This window comes from Prionailurus bengalensis, chromosome C1 (assembly GCF_016509475.1).
Source record: "Prionailurus bengalensis isolate Pbe53 chromosome C1, Fcat_Pben_1.1_paternal_pri, whole genome shotgun sequence".
In the NCBI taxonomy this organism is placed as follows: domain Eukaryota; kingdom Metazoa; phylum Chordata; class Mammalia; order Carnivora; family Felidae; genus Prionailurus; species Prionailurus bengalensis.
Genome location: NC_057345.1, coordinates 2092816 through 2106326, shown reverse-complemented (window position 1 = coordinate 2106326; position 13511 = coordinate 2092816). Strand labels below are relative to the sequence as shown.

The following is a 13511-nucleotide window of genomic DNA, read 5'->3' as shown; positions in this document are numbered from 1 at the left end:
TCTGTCCCCCCCCGCAGCAGGTGGCTGCTGTGTGGCCGGGAGGCCAGGACAGGACCCCACGCTCAGGCCTGAGAGAGGCAGCCAGGCTGAACCCAAGCCTACCTTGGCGGAGCCTGGGCCCCGAGGGTGGGTCGGGGTCGGTGTGGAGGCGGAGGCGGAGGCGGCTGGGAGGCCCAAAGCAGCTCGTGGCTGGGCAGGCAGGCGGTGGAGGCAGCGTCCCGGTCGCCTAGGCAATGACATTGGAACCAAGGAAGCAGCGTGGCCGGCCTGGAGCCTGGGGCCGCCGGGGCGGAGCGTGGCTGGGAGCCCTGGGGCTGGCGGGCAGCACCATGCCCTCCGCACAGCGACCTGGGGACAGGCCCCTGGCCGCAGGAAGCAGAGCTGGAAGCGGGGCTCGGAGTGGGGCTGTGTCAGCCACGCCCGCACGTCCCCCTGTAGTCCTCATCAGAGAAATTTCCACAGGCACACAGAAACAGAGAGCACAGTGCAACCAGCCCGTGAACCTACCCCCGGCCTCCGCGGCAGGCTGCCCTCCAGCTACAGCGAGTTCCACACACACGACATTCCACCCGCGACGTGTCAGTGGGTGATTCTAAGCAGCGGGTGATTGAAAAAGGACCCACCTTTTTCAACGTTAGGTCCAACCAGGAAGTTGATATTCAACTGTTTTGTGCTGCCAGTACGTGTGGGAGCACACGTACACGCACACACACAGCAAATTCGGGTACTTCAGTGTAATACGCGGCCTCGAGACCACATTCTGATTTTCCAAGCACGTGGTTTTTGTTTCTTTCTTTCTTTCTTTTTCTCTAGCACCTAGATCTTAGGGGTTATTTATTTACTTATCTGTTTTTAATTTAAATCCAGGTTAGCTAACATCAAGTGGATTAATGGTGTCAGGAGAATTTAGTGACTCGTCACTTACATATGACACCCAGTGCTCATCTCAGCAAGTGTCCTCCTTAATGCCCATCACCCGTCTAGCCCATCCCCCCACAACACCCCGCCAGCAACCCTCGGTTCGTTCTCTGTATTTAGGAGTCTCTCATGATTTGCCTCTGTATCTGTTTTTATATTGCTTTTCCTTCCCTTCTCGAATGATCATGTTTTGTTTCTTAAATTCCACATAGGAGTGAAAACATATGGTATCTGCCTTTCTCTGTATGACTTATTTCACTTAGCATTATACACTCTAGGTCCTTCCACGTTGTTGCAAATGGCAAGAAGTCATCCTTTCTGGTCGCGAGTAATATTCCACTGTATACATAAACCACATCTTCTTTATCCCTTCATCAGTCGACGGACATTTGGGCTCTTTCCATAGTTTGGCTGTTGTCGATAGCGCTCCAAGCACATGTTTTTAACAACTGGCCAGAAGGACCCTGAGGAAGCCCAGATTTGGGGCCCTAACCTGTGTCACCACTCACTGCCCCTCCTTCCCCCAGCACAGGCAGCAGCATAGAAAGCTCAAGCCACCTGACAGGAGAAGGGACCATGCGGACAGGATTAAGGGACATATCCAGGGGCGGAGGCATCTTGTACTGGGCGGGGGGACCCAGTACAACCACAGGGTCCTGGTTAGAGGGAGGGAGCAGGTCAGGGGGGCGCACAGGTGCTGACCTGCTGGCTTTGCAGAGGGAGGAAGGGACCACGAGGCAGGAAGTGCAGGTGCCTCTAGAAGCCGGGACAGTCAAGGGATGCATTCTCCCCCTCGAACCTCCAGGAGCACCCCGCGCCTGCACCTTGATTTTAGCCCAGAAAGACGGATTTCAGGCTTCTGACCTCCAGAACTATGGGGAAAGCAAATCCACGGGGCTCTAAGCCACTGAATTTGTGGTAATTTGTTACAGCGGCAACAGGAGACCAATCCAGTTTCACGTAACACAAGTTGGGGGAACGTTGTTTGCAGTGGTTTCCTGGAGCCCCTGGAGCAGACCCCGCGGCCCCGTGGAGTCTGGGGAGAAACCCTCGGCGGGGTGGGGGGGGGGCAGGGTACCCTGCAGGGTAAGGTCTCCGGGCTGGATGGAAACTGAAGATGCGGCCGACCCGGGAGCCAAAGCCCTCGCCCTTCAGGGACACAGCACACACGCACGCACACACTTCTGAGGGACGCTGCCATGGTGCTCTCATCTGGACTCCCTGGGTGGGGGGGGGGGGGGGGCGGCCACCCAGCGCGAGGGGCTCTGCTCCTTGACTGTTCCTGGGGAAGCATCGGCCTGCAGCTGTGGGCTCCCTGACTCCTGCTGAACACGGACACATTTCTGCAGAATAGCCCGCGTCCGTGTGCAGCCCATGTGTCAGGCGTGGGATGGGGCTGCGGGAGTCCTGTGTGCGTGTGCACACGCCTGCAGGTGTGAGGCATCGTGGCCATGCAGGGACAGTGGGCGGTGGCAGGAGGGAGGTGTTCCCTGGTCCTGGAAAAGAGGCAAAGCAGCCAGCGGGCAATGCCAGGATGCCCACGGCCGGCTGTTGGCCACAGCAGGTAGGTGCCATGACCTGCACGTCTGGGAAGCGGCCCTCATTGAAGCCATGCGACCCTGGGAGGGTCCCCCCCCACCCTGGCCCATGAGATCTCATGGCCTGAGATCTCATCACCAGGGCTCCTGTGGGGGTGACCTCCTGGCACACCCTCCTTCCCAGCCCATCCCCTGTAGAGAGACGGACGGCCTGACTCGGGAGGCTGGGGCCCTGCCTTCTGAGCTGGGTGGTGGACACACAGCCCTGAACACTTAGGGCTCACAGAACCCTTGCCACAGCCCCCGACGTCCCTGTCTGAGACCAAAGGTGGGTGGGTGGCCCTGAGTGATGGTGTCAGACGGGCCTCTGGACACAGTCGAGGCAGTGAGAATGGCCACCAGCTTGGGGTGCTCAGTGGGGAGCCGGACGAGCATTCCTACACAACTTCCTGCCACCACAAGACCCTGTTGGAAAGCTCTTCCCGGGACGCTCTTGCCTAGGCCGGGGCCCGATGTTCATCCGCGAGGTCCAGGTGTGAACCTTGGCCCAGGGCCTGGGCGTCTTTCGAGCAGGATGAGAGCAGGACGTCACCCGAGGCTCCGTCCGTGTGGCCGCACGCGCACTCTCTCGGGGTTCCGGAGCCCGGAGTGTGGGGAGTCTCATGAACTAAAATCAAGATGGTGGCAGGGCTGCTTCCTCCTACTTCCGGCCTCTTCCAGCGGCCAGGGTGCTCATGTCCCTCGGCTCGAGGCCCCTTCCTGCAGATTCAGAGCCCACGCCTGCAGCCTCTGCTTCCACGGCCACGGCCCCCTCTGTCCCCGACCCTCCAGCCTCCATGTTACAGGGGCCTGTGTGATGCCATGGGCCTAGCTGGACGCTCCAGGGTCATCACCACCTCCAGGTCCCCGACTGAGTCACTGTCCCTTTGGCCGCGTGAATAACATGACCAGAGGTCTGGGGCCTTAGGACATGGGTGCCTGGGGGGCCCTCACTCTTCCAGGAGAAGGCCCAGGGTCGGCATTTACTCATTCCTGAGGCGGAAGGTCCCGCTTCTGCTGGGGAGACAGAGGGCGCGCCTCTCTGCGGTCGGGCGGGGGGACCTTGGTGGCTGTTTGCTCAGCCGCCCTTCCTCCCTCGCCTCTGCGCCTCCTGCTCCCTCACGTTTACCAGCCACCCCTGCCTCACAAGGACGAGACCCCGGAAACATGCTCGAAAGTGAAACAGCGGCCGCACGGCAGCGCACAGGCCGGGACGCCTTCTGCTCCAGCCTGACACCCGGCTTTCTCTGCACGGGGACCCTGTTGAGTGTCTTACAGGCCCTAGTCCCAGGCCCTCACATCAGCCCCACGAGAAAAACTACTGACCCCATCTTACAGCCCAGGAAAGGGAGGTGCGGAGGTCGCGTGACTTCTCCAACGTGGGGCAGTTAGAGGCTGGAAATAAACCCCGCACAAATCGCGTGACCGAGCCGCCTCCTGCAGGCGCACCCGGGCGGCACGCGTACTTCCCGTGTCTGTTTCTGTTTTTCACGGTTCAAGGCCGTCACTGGGCTCCTGTCTCCTGAGCATCAGGTGTCCGACCACCCGCCCTCCTGAGTGCAGGTTTCCAAACGTCGAGGGAAGGGGCTTGCTGGAGCCGTGGGGACGGGCTCTCTTGCCCCCCAGCTGTCCCCCCACCCCATCCCACCGTCAAGACCCGTCCCCACACCCCCCCACCCCCATGAGCAAAGCCCGCTCCCAGGCCCTCGGCAGGGTGCCAAGGTCCGGTGGGTCCTGGGCGTGGCCCCCACCTGCCTGCTCAGACCCTGCAGGGAAAGGGTGGGCGCCCCCTCACACACGAGCCATGAATGAATGCGCAAATTAAGTCTTCAGTGGAATACAGCCTAGCCTCACTTCCGAACGTTTTTGGGAATCCGGAGAGCTCAGAAAACTGGGAGTTCTTTCCCTCCGTCTGGGGTGGACTCCGCTGGGCAGACGCAAACTCTACACCCACTCGGTGTAAACGTTCATTGGCACTCTGCTGCAGGAACGGGGGAGAGCCGGACTGCAGGGTGTTTCCATCGAACCCCTTGGTGGTGTTTCTAAAATACAAGATTCATGGGTGGTGGGGCCTGGGTGGCTCAGTCGGTTGAGCGTCCGGCTTCGGCTCAGGTCATGATCTCACGGTCCGTGAGTTCGAGCCCCGCGTCGGGCTCTGTGCTGACGGCTCAGAACCTGGAGCCTGCTTCGGATTCTGTGTCTCCCTCTCTCTCTGCCCCTCCCCCGCTCACGCTCTGTCTCTCTCTCTCTCTCTCTCTCTCTCAAAAATAAATTAACATTCAAAAAAAATTTTAATACAAGATGCAGGTACTGTGCTACTCTTCTAAAGTATTCTTCCTTTAATCTGAATTCTGAAACACCAGTGGCCCCCAGTATGACACCCAGATGAGGGGCCCAGATGAGGGACTGCGGGCGGCACTCTGGGACCACAGTGTTTCTGGGAGGACAGTTCTTCCTCTCATCCTACAAAAGCCAAGCTTTGCAAGATCACATGACTAAGTAGCACATCCGGGGTGGATTTGAGCCCCTTTCTAGCCGGTTCCTAAGCAGGGCCACCCTCACCATGATTTTGTCACCTTTTACCATCAAGAACTCTCGTCAATGGAATGCCTTCGAATAGCACGAAATTCGAAAGGTCACAAAGGGCAAAGCACTGGTCCACACCCGGCCTCTTGGATTTGGCAGGGCTGTCCTGGCCGCCAGAGAAGGGAGTTGGAGAGACAAAGCAAACGGAGGGGTTTTCACTACAGTAACTGGAAGAAGAAGAAAGTCAGTAACTCAAGCTCTGCTGGTCACTCACACTGATCTGGGGCCAGACAGTCCCGGAAACTCTGGAAAAGCAGCCGGCCAGGGTTCCCAGCCCTTTACCCCGTGCCACTCCCCTTGAGCCTTTCTTGTTTTAAAACATGCTGTCCCGGGGCGCCCGGGTGGCGCAGTCGGTTGAGCGTCCGACTTCAGCCAGGTCACGATCTCGCGGTCCGGGAGTTCGAGCCCCACGTCGGGCTCTGGGCTGATGGCTCAGAGCCTGGAGCCTGTTTCCGATTCTGTGTCTCCCGCGCTCTCTGCCCCTCCCCCGTTCATGCTGTCTCTCTCTGTCCCCAAAATAAATAAACGTTGAAAAAAATTAAAAAATAAATAAATAAAACATGCTGTCCAGAAATCACTCTCCTACACGTTTCACCGTGGAGAGTAGACTCTTTGTCTTATTCTAAATATTTTCAGAGATCAAATCGACCAGAGGGAGATTTGGACAGTGTTCTTGGAATTACCTTGACCTCAATCTTACAATCGTCTTTTCCGTTATTTTCACTAGAACTCATTATTTTGCGTTAATCCAATTAGCGTCCTGTTTACCAAATGCCTCATCCTTACATTTACGGCTTGGTCTGAAAGCTCAGGGAGACGTCCCCCCCTCGATGCCTCCTCCCTCGTTACTGCCAAATAATTAGTCAAGGAGCATCCCTGATCAAAAATTAAGAACCCAGAAGCAAGTTGAGGCTTGCCTTCCTCCGAAAGAAAAAAAACCCGACAAGAGATGCCTAATTACGGGGTTTTGCTGGTGGTCGGGGCCAGTGGGAAGCAGAAAACGGCCAGGAAGAGGGAGCGGGCAGTTGAGACGGTGCGGATCACAGCGGTTCGACGTGGAGCGGCCTCGATTTACACCCCAATGCCTAGCGGCCCTCACTCCGCTCCCTAACGCAGACCCACATTTGCATAGGGCAGGTGCCAGAGCGTTCGGTCTGGGGAAGCACCGTTCGGGTCTGTTTATTTAACTGTGCGCCCACACTTAGGAGCTTTCCCTCGTGACGGCTGCCACCTCTGCAAAAGTGACGCCTGTCTCTGTGGCAGGTGGCCCACAATCCTCACGCCCCCTCTACTCGGCGTCGCTTGGCGGGAGGGCAGGACCCACGCCAGGACCCGTCCCTCCCCCCTCCGCCCGCCCCCACCCAGCCCCGCCAGAGTGTGCACGGCCCAGGTGAGCCTCAGAAGACACACCTCTGCATGTTGCTCCTGCGGTGCAGACCAATGGAGGAAACAGAACCCAGAAGTCACCTCTAAAATCCCAGGAGACGGGGCAGGTGGGGTGAGGGGACATCCTCCCTGCCCATTTTAAAGGAACCGGTGCAAACCCCCCCCCACCTCCCCCAGGGAGAAGCCACCTGCCCAATTAGCCAGAGGCTTCCCCAGATGTCCGCCCCCTCCCCCAGGGCTTGGCACCTCAGAGCAGCAGGTGAGCAATTACAGCCCCTGCCCCCTCCCCACAGGCATCCAGGGCCACAGGGAGCGATTCACCAGCTGGTGCTGGGCGGGCATCAGGGACAGGAACTTCCTGCACGCAGCCACTCTGAGCAGGATCACAAAGGAGAGATGTCCCTGGCTGCACCGGGTTCCCAGCCTGGCTGCTGGAACGGCCGGATGGGCAGTGCCCAGGTGTTCTGTGCCTGCCTGGTGAGGGCGGGAGGGGGCTGCACCAGCCTTCCCTGGGGAATCCTGCCCTCCGGGGATCCCAGGTGAGTTCTCGTGGGCAGCTCACAGGAGGGAAAGGCTAGGGCCTCCCTAGGGAGATGGGGAGGCAGGCGGGCCCACAGCTCCCATACACATGAACACCCTGGGAATTCGCCTAGATCAGGACGGCCCTCTCAGGCTCTGCCCCCCACCGCCAAGCAGTCACAGCCACACCCTGATTTGAGACTTCTGGCCCCCAGACCCGGAGAGAGTAACTTTCTGTTGTTTAAGCCGCCCAGTCTCTGTAATCTGTTACGGTCGGTGCTCCAGAAAACCACCACAGCTATCAAAACGAAAATTTGTGACTTAAATCTGGACGTGTTTCTTTACGCATGAAATGACAAGGTCCCACCGCGGGTCTCATAACTCCTCATTTCAACTTGGTGACAAGCAGAAACGAAATTTTTTAATTTCTACGGCCACTGTGATGCACGGTGAAAACATCGGTGATTCCTCTCACAGAAAAAGTCACAGGCGCCACTAAAATAGGGGTTTGCTGTCACGTCCACAATCGGACGGGATGCTGAAATTCATGCTGCAGAAACGATACAAAGGTTTCGTCTTTCCCCACCGCAGGTCACAGCATCCCTACATTCCGGTTTAGATGGTCCCGCAGCACCAGGGTCGGGCGGTGCCCTGAGGTCCCCGCACGGGTGGCGGAGCCCCGAGGCTCCAGTCCCTGTTGAGCTCTCTGCCCTGGAGCCCCGACTCCTGCACCCTGCTGTTTGTAACCTTGGGCAAGTGCGCGAGTCTCCGACAACTCCACCTCCCCTCTGTAAGCGAGCACCCACTCTGCGGGCTGTGAGGATTACAGGGAAAGAATGTACCGAGCATTCAGCTCAGTCCCAGCTTGAGCCACCGCTCGATGTTAGGTATTATCAGAGGTGTCCAACCAAAACTTGTTTGGCTGAAGTTTTTTTTTTTTTTTTTTTCTCTTTGGGTCTCTGATTTAGGGCAGCGTGTCCCGGAAAAGAAAGCACTTTTGATGAGCAAATGTCTGCTCTGCTAAGGAATCCTGGTCAGAGTGGGCAGAGGTGGGGGGGTGGGAGGGGTGGGCGGACAGGGGGGGCACATGGAAAGTTTATAACCACTTGTGCTTGTCTCTTGGAGCCCGCTTGGCCATGACGTGTCTTTAACTTGAAGCCCAGTGAGCAGAGGGAACTTTTCTAGAAACCAGAATCCACCTTCCTCTACCTAACACACAAGGAAAGGACTTGCCAGGCGTCCCACGTAACTTGCTTCAGAGGCAACTTGTCAAGGAGACGTGGTTGTGTGTTTTGATGTGTCCTCTGCGTTTGTGAAAGAAATCCGGGCAGGACCCGGACGCACTCGGCAGGGGTAGGCGGGGAGGGGGAGGGGGAACGGGTCCATAAGAAAGCCGGTCCCACCTGGAGAGAAGACCCCTAGGGTGGCGAGGGAGATGCCATCTGCTCCCTTCCCCTTTCTTGCTCTATGAAGGTAATACATGAGAACGTGACATGTTTTAAAAACATTGACTGGTCACTCCCACAGAAATACCCAAACTGGGAAATAAAGGCGTACGTTCCCCTTTCATGGGGGCCGGACGGAAGAAAGCCACTTGGAAAATGTTTCTGCCTTTCTGGCAAACCGGAGGTTCACCGTGTGGGCGACGTCTTTTTTCCCCCTTATTTTATTCTGTTTTATTTTATATTTTATTTTATGTTTTATTTTGTTATTTTATTTTATTTTATATTTTATTTTATATTTTGTTTTATTTTATATTTTATTTTGTATTTTGTTTTTATATTTTATATTATGCTTTATTTTATATTTTATTTTATCTTATTTTTTATTGATTTTATGTTTTATTTTGTTATTTTATTTTATATTTTATATTTTGTTTTATTTTATATTTTATTTTGTATTTTGTTTTTATATTTTATTTTATATTTTATTTTATGGTTTATTTTATATTTTATTTTATCTTATTTTTTATTTTATTTTATTTTATATTTTATTTTATTTTTTATTTTTTTAATTTTTTAAAATTTTTATTTGTTTTTGAGACAGAGAGAGACAGAGTGCAAGTGGGGGAGAGGCAGAGAGAGAGGGAGACACAGAATCTGAAACAGGCTCCAGGCTCTGAGCTATCAGCACAGAGCCCTACGCGGGGCTCGAACCCATGAACCGTGAGATCACGACCTGAACCGAAGTCGGACACTCAACCGACTGAGCCACCCAGGCGCCCTATTTTATTTTATATTTTATATTTTATTCTATGTTTTATTTTATGTTTTTTATTTTATTTTATATTTTATATTTTATTTTATGTTTTATTTTATCTTTTTTATTTTATTTTATATTTTATATTTTATTTTATTTTTTTATTTTATACTTTATATTTTATTTTGTTTTATTTTATTGTTATTTTATTTTATATTTTATATTTTATTTTATTTTATTTTATTTTATTTTACTTCATGTTAAGTGACGTCTTTCATACAAGTATCTAGAGGGTAAATTCCCCTCAAAACTGTCTCCCACGTGGATGAACATGCCGCCCCCACCCACCCTCCCACCCATGAGATGAGATGGTTCCCTTTCAGGTATCAGAACCCCGGGGGGTGAATGTCTGCCTCTCTCCCTATGTCCTCAGGCTCTCCACCTCCACCCTAGCTGTGTCTTTGCATGTGCTCAATGTTACAAATCCACTCCCAGATGTGGGTGGGGCATACTCTATAAATAAATCCCGAACTGAGGCATCCTGGAGGCAGTGCCCCTGACTGGGGCCATCAGCCTCCGCCCAAGCCCTGGGCAGATTCCTGCCTGGATGCCAGCCACTCCATTCCCTCCCAGGGGAGACCTGCTGGCCGCCCCAGAGCTGCCCCCACGCCCCGGCTCCTGGCTCTCCCAGCTGGGCAGCGGCACCTGGAACCATCCGCCATCACTTTTGAGCCACTTCGTGAAAGACAGGCATTGCCTTGTAATTGGGGAGAGGGGATTCGAACCCCAGCATTCTGACTTCCACATCCCCCTGCTTAATCTCTGTCTCAGACTGGCCTTCCCATGGGCTACCCTTCAGAAATTGGAGAGACGACACTGTTCCCCACGGTCTTCACTAGAAAGACAGCGAGTAGGGCATAAGCACTGCGGACAATCTACAAGTGCCAGCTGCTGGGCCAGCTCACCTGCGGCAGCCCCGGCCGACAGGCCGCTGAGCAGGCACAGCCCCGCAGCCTCTTATTTTTAAAATCACACACACAATCCGTGAATCTGCATGTTGCAAAATCTCAAATTGTTCTCAATGCAATGCCTTTTTATCTTTAATGGGTAAATCAAAAGATGGGTGGCTGGACCTAACAGTAGACCCCAGCCCGGGAATGCGATACATTTCCGTACTCGTCTTCTTCCAAAGGTGATTATGAAGTCTATACAAATAAACGAGAGCAAACAGAACCAAACCATTGTGCTAACGGTTCCCAAATGTCCAGTAATTTAATAAACAATCGTTGGGACCGATTGACCTCCGGTCAGAAGTTAACCATGCACTGTCTCCCCGTCCCTTGCTGGTTGACAATGGTCTACCTGTCACCCGTCTATTTATGTAGCCATGTGCACACTTTCTGCATATCCGGTTAGGGACCAGACAAAAATGCAAGCTGAGTAAGAAGGTAACGATAGCTCCCTCCCTCCAAAGGCTGAAAGGACAGTAGATGCGAGGGAAGGAGGGTAGGGAGCGAGGGAGCCAGGGCAGAGGAGCTGCTTCCCCAGGGTGGGCCCGGGGCCTGACTCTGCTCCTCCTGAAACAGGCTCAGAAGACAGGCCAGGCACCCTTGGCCAGCTCAGAACCACCTGGAGATGTCCCTCTGGAACTCTGGTTCTTTAGTGACTGACCCCATGGATGTGGCTTGGTGGTCACGCCCAGCGCCCAGCGCCGGGGTCCAGGGGAGCACTGGGTCTCAGCCTCGGGGAAGTGGGGAGTAACGCGGCCGGATTTCTACAGCCCTCTTGGGTGCAGACGGAGCGAGAGGGCACCGGCGGGGAGGAGCTTGTCAGCGACAGGGACGCTCACCAACTTCCATCGGCACCTGCACTCCGACCCGGCCTCTTCCCCGTCACCTTCGGAGCCTCCCCTCAGACGCTGGGGTGGAGAGGGGTCAGCTAGAGGTAGGCCCTCCGGGAATCCCAGCGACGCTGTCCCCACCCCCCCAGAGCCACTGCTGGCAGGCCCCCCCTCCCCCCATCTCCTCGCGGGCTGAACTCCGGCCACTTCCCTGCCACCCGCGCGGCGTCCCAGGGGCCGGTCGGACCCCGGAGGGGTGCCCCACGTCATCCTCTCTCCCAGCTCCTGCACGCTCGCCCCCTCCTCGCAACCCCTAGCTTCTGAGCCCGTGTGCCCTCCAGCCCCGCGCTCCGGCCCCCGCAGGCCGCGCGGCGCCACGCCCAGGCCCCCTCGCGCGGGCTCGCGGCGCTTCCTACCTGGTGCAGTCGGAGCCCGGGGGCATCGACGCCGGAGTCGGCCCGGCAGTGGGTGCACGGCGGGCACGGGCGGCCCAGGCGGGTTATATGCGCGCGCGGAGGGGAGGCGCCGCGGGCAGGGGCGGCCGCGGAAGTTAGCGCCTGGCGCCGCCGGCCGGGCGGGAAGGCAGCGCGGGCCGCTCAGCGCGGCGGGAGGAGCGCGGGCGGCGGGGCCGGGCCGAGGCCGAGGTGGCCGCCGGCGCCCCGCCCCCCCAGCTGGCCGCGTGCGAGTCGGGGTCCCGGGCGCGCTCTGCCCCGCCTCCTTCCCGCCGTCTTTTGGCGCGCGTCGCCCCTGCGGAGCCGGCTGGGCCTCCTACCCCGGGCCGGACGCAGGCGAGATGGGGACCGCGACCCTCGGCCAGCTTGGGGGCCGCGGGCGAGGGCGCGCGGGAGCGAGGGCGGGCAGCCAAGCAGGCTCCGCGTCCCGACGCCTTGCTCCCCCCGCCCCACCCCACCCCACCCCCCAGACGCCGCATTTTCCCGACACCCCGGGCGGCCCTCCCGCCCCCACCCGCGCTGGGCTCCTCCGTGCGCGGGGCGCTCAGACCCCCGGGAGCAGGGGAAGAGCCGTCCTGGTCCGCGGAGTGTCCGCCCTCGCTGCCGGGAGCAGGGGTGAGGGGCGCGGTCCCAGGGCGAGGGGATTGGGTGGGGTCGTCTGCGCCGGTGGGGCTCCAGTGAGACTCTGAGGAGGGCGCGCCATCTATACTGACACCGAGCCGAGGTCACGGCCGCTCCCCGGCCCCGTTCGGCATTGCGGATCCGCGGGGACCCTCGGGGAACGACTGTCTGGCCCCAGCCCACACTCATCCTGGGCGGAGGTTGTGTCCCTTGGCCCCTGGGGAGGATCTGGTGACGCAAACACTCCCAGGTCGCGGCGCGCACCCTGCTCCCTCCCTCCCCTGGCCGCCCCCCAGCGCTGGTTTCTCTTCTTCGCGCAGGTGCGCGTGGGCGTCCACGGCGACACGTGGATCGTGCACTCGGAATTGCTCTCTACGCTCAGACACCGGCCTCGGGCCGAGTCTTCCCTCGGACCGGTGTCACCCACGGCTCCACGGGTCTGGACCCACTCTGGGCGGGTCCTTGGACAGAGAACCCGACCCGCAGGACACGTTTGGAAAGGCTCTCGCGGCGTGCACCTGCTGTGAACTGCGTTCCGGTGCTCTCAGGACCCGTTATCGGCCTCCTAACCGGCGTCCCCAGGCTCGCGTGACCCTCGTGTTAGTGTCGCCTGTGGAACTGCGTACGAGCCGGGCTGGTGCAAACTGGGTTCTCTGGCCGCCTGGGTCCGCGTTCCCCTGGCGGACCTGGCTCACTTCCACACACCTTTACTGCTCACCCACTGGTTTAGATTCGGGGGGGGGGGGGGCTGGAGACACAAAGACGGATGGAGCTGTGGTACCGCCTAGCTGGACGCGTGCACGCATCCCCTGCCCGTGTGTTCCAAAGGGGGGTGGCGGGGGACGTCGGCAGGCTGCAGGCCGGGGGCTGTGAGCACAGAGGTGTGGGGAGGGCCCAGGCTGGGTCTGGGTTCTCAGAAGGGAGGGGCGAGCGTGAGTGTCTGGGTCCGCCGGCCCCGGTAGACTGCGAAGGCTCTGGCAGGCAGGGCCTGGTCGGGTCATGGGGCAAGCCTCCTTCGGGGGAAGAGGACCAGGGGTTCCCAGAGGGCGAGAGGACAAGGCACTCGCGGGGGCGCCAGCAAGGTGCGCAAAACCCGCGCTGACACCCGCGCAAAACCCGCGCTGACCTGCGTGGGCAGGTCCCAGGTCGCGCCCTGCGCTCTCCCTCTCCTCCGCGCGGGTGCAAACGCCAAAGGCATTCTCCCCAGATCTGCGTAGTGCCCGAGGGGAGGCGAGGGCCTCCCTGCAGGCAGGGTTGCCCAGTTCAGCCAAAAAGAAAGAAAAAAGAAAAGAAAAAAACCCAGAAAACGAATACGTACTTATTCACCGTGTATAACATACAATGTGTGTATATACACTATTACGTATTTAGATAGAAGCGCGTAGGTGTCCGTAAACGTAGTTACATCTAAGC

At 57.5% G+C, this 13511-nt stretch overlaps 1 protein-coding gene across 1 annotated transcript in view; it reads right to left on the bottom strand.

Moving 5' to 3' along the window:
* TP73 (tumor protein p73) overlaps positions 1-11613 on the bottom strand; it is a 60720-nt gene extending 49107 nt beyond the window's left edge. The window contains exon 1 of the mRNA XM_043573613.1: positions 11442-11613. The gene's annotated coding sequence lies outside the window, so the exon portion shown is untranslated. The remainder of the gene's footprint in view (positions 1-11441) is intronic.
* Between the last annotated feature and the right edge of the window lie 1898 nt (positions 11614-13511).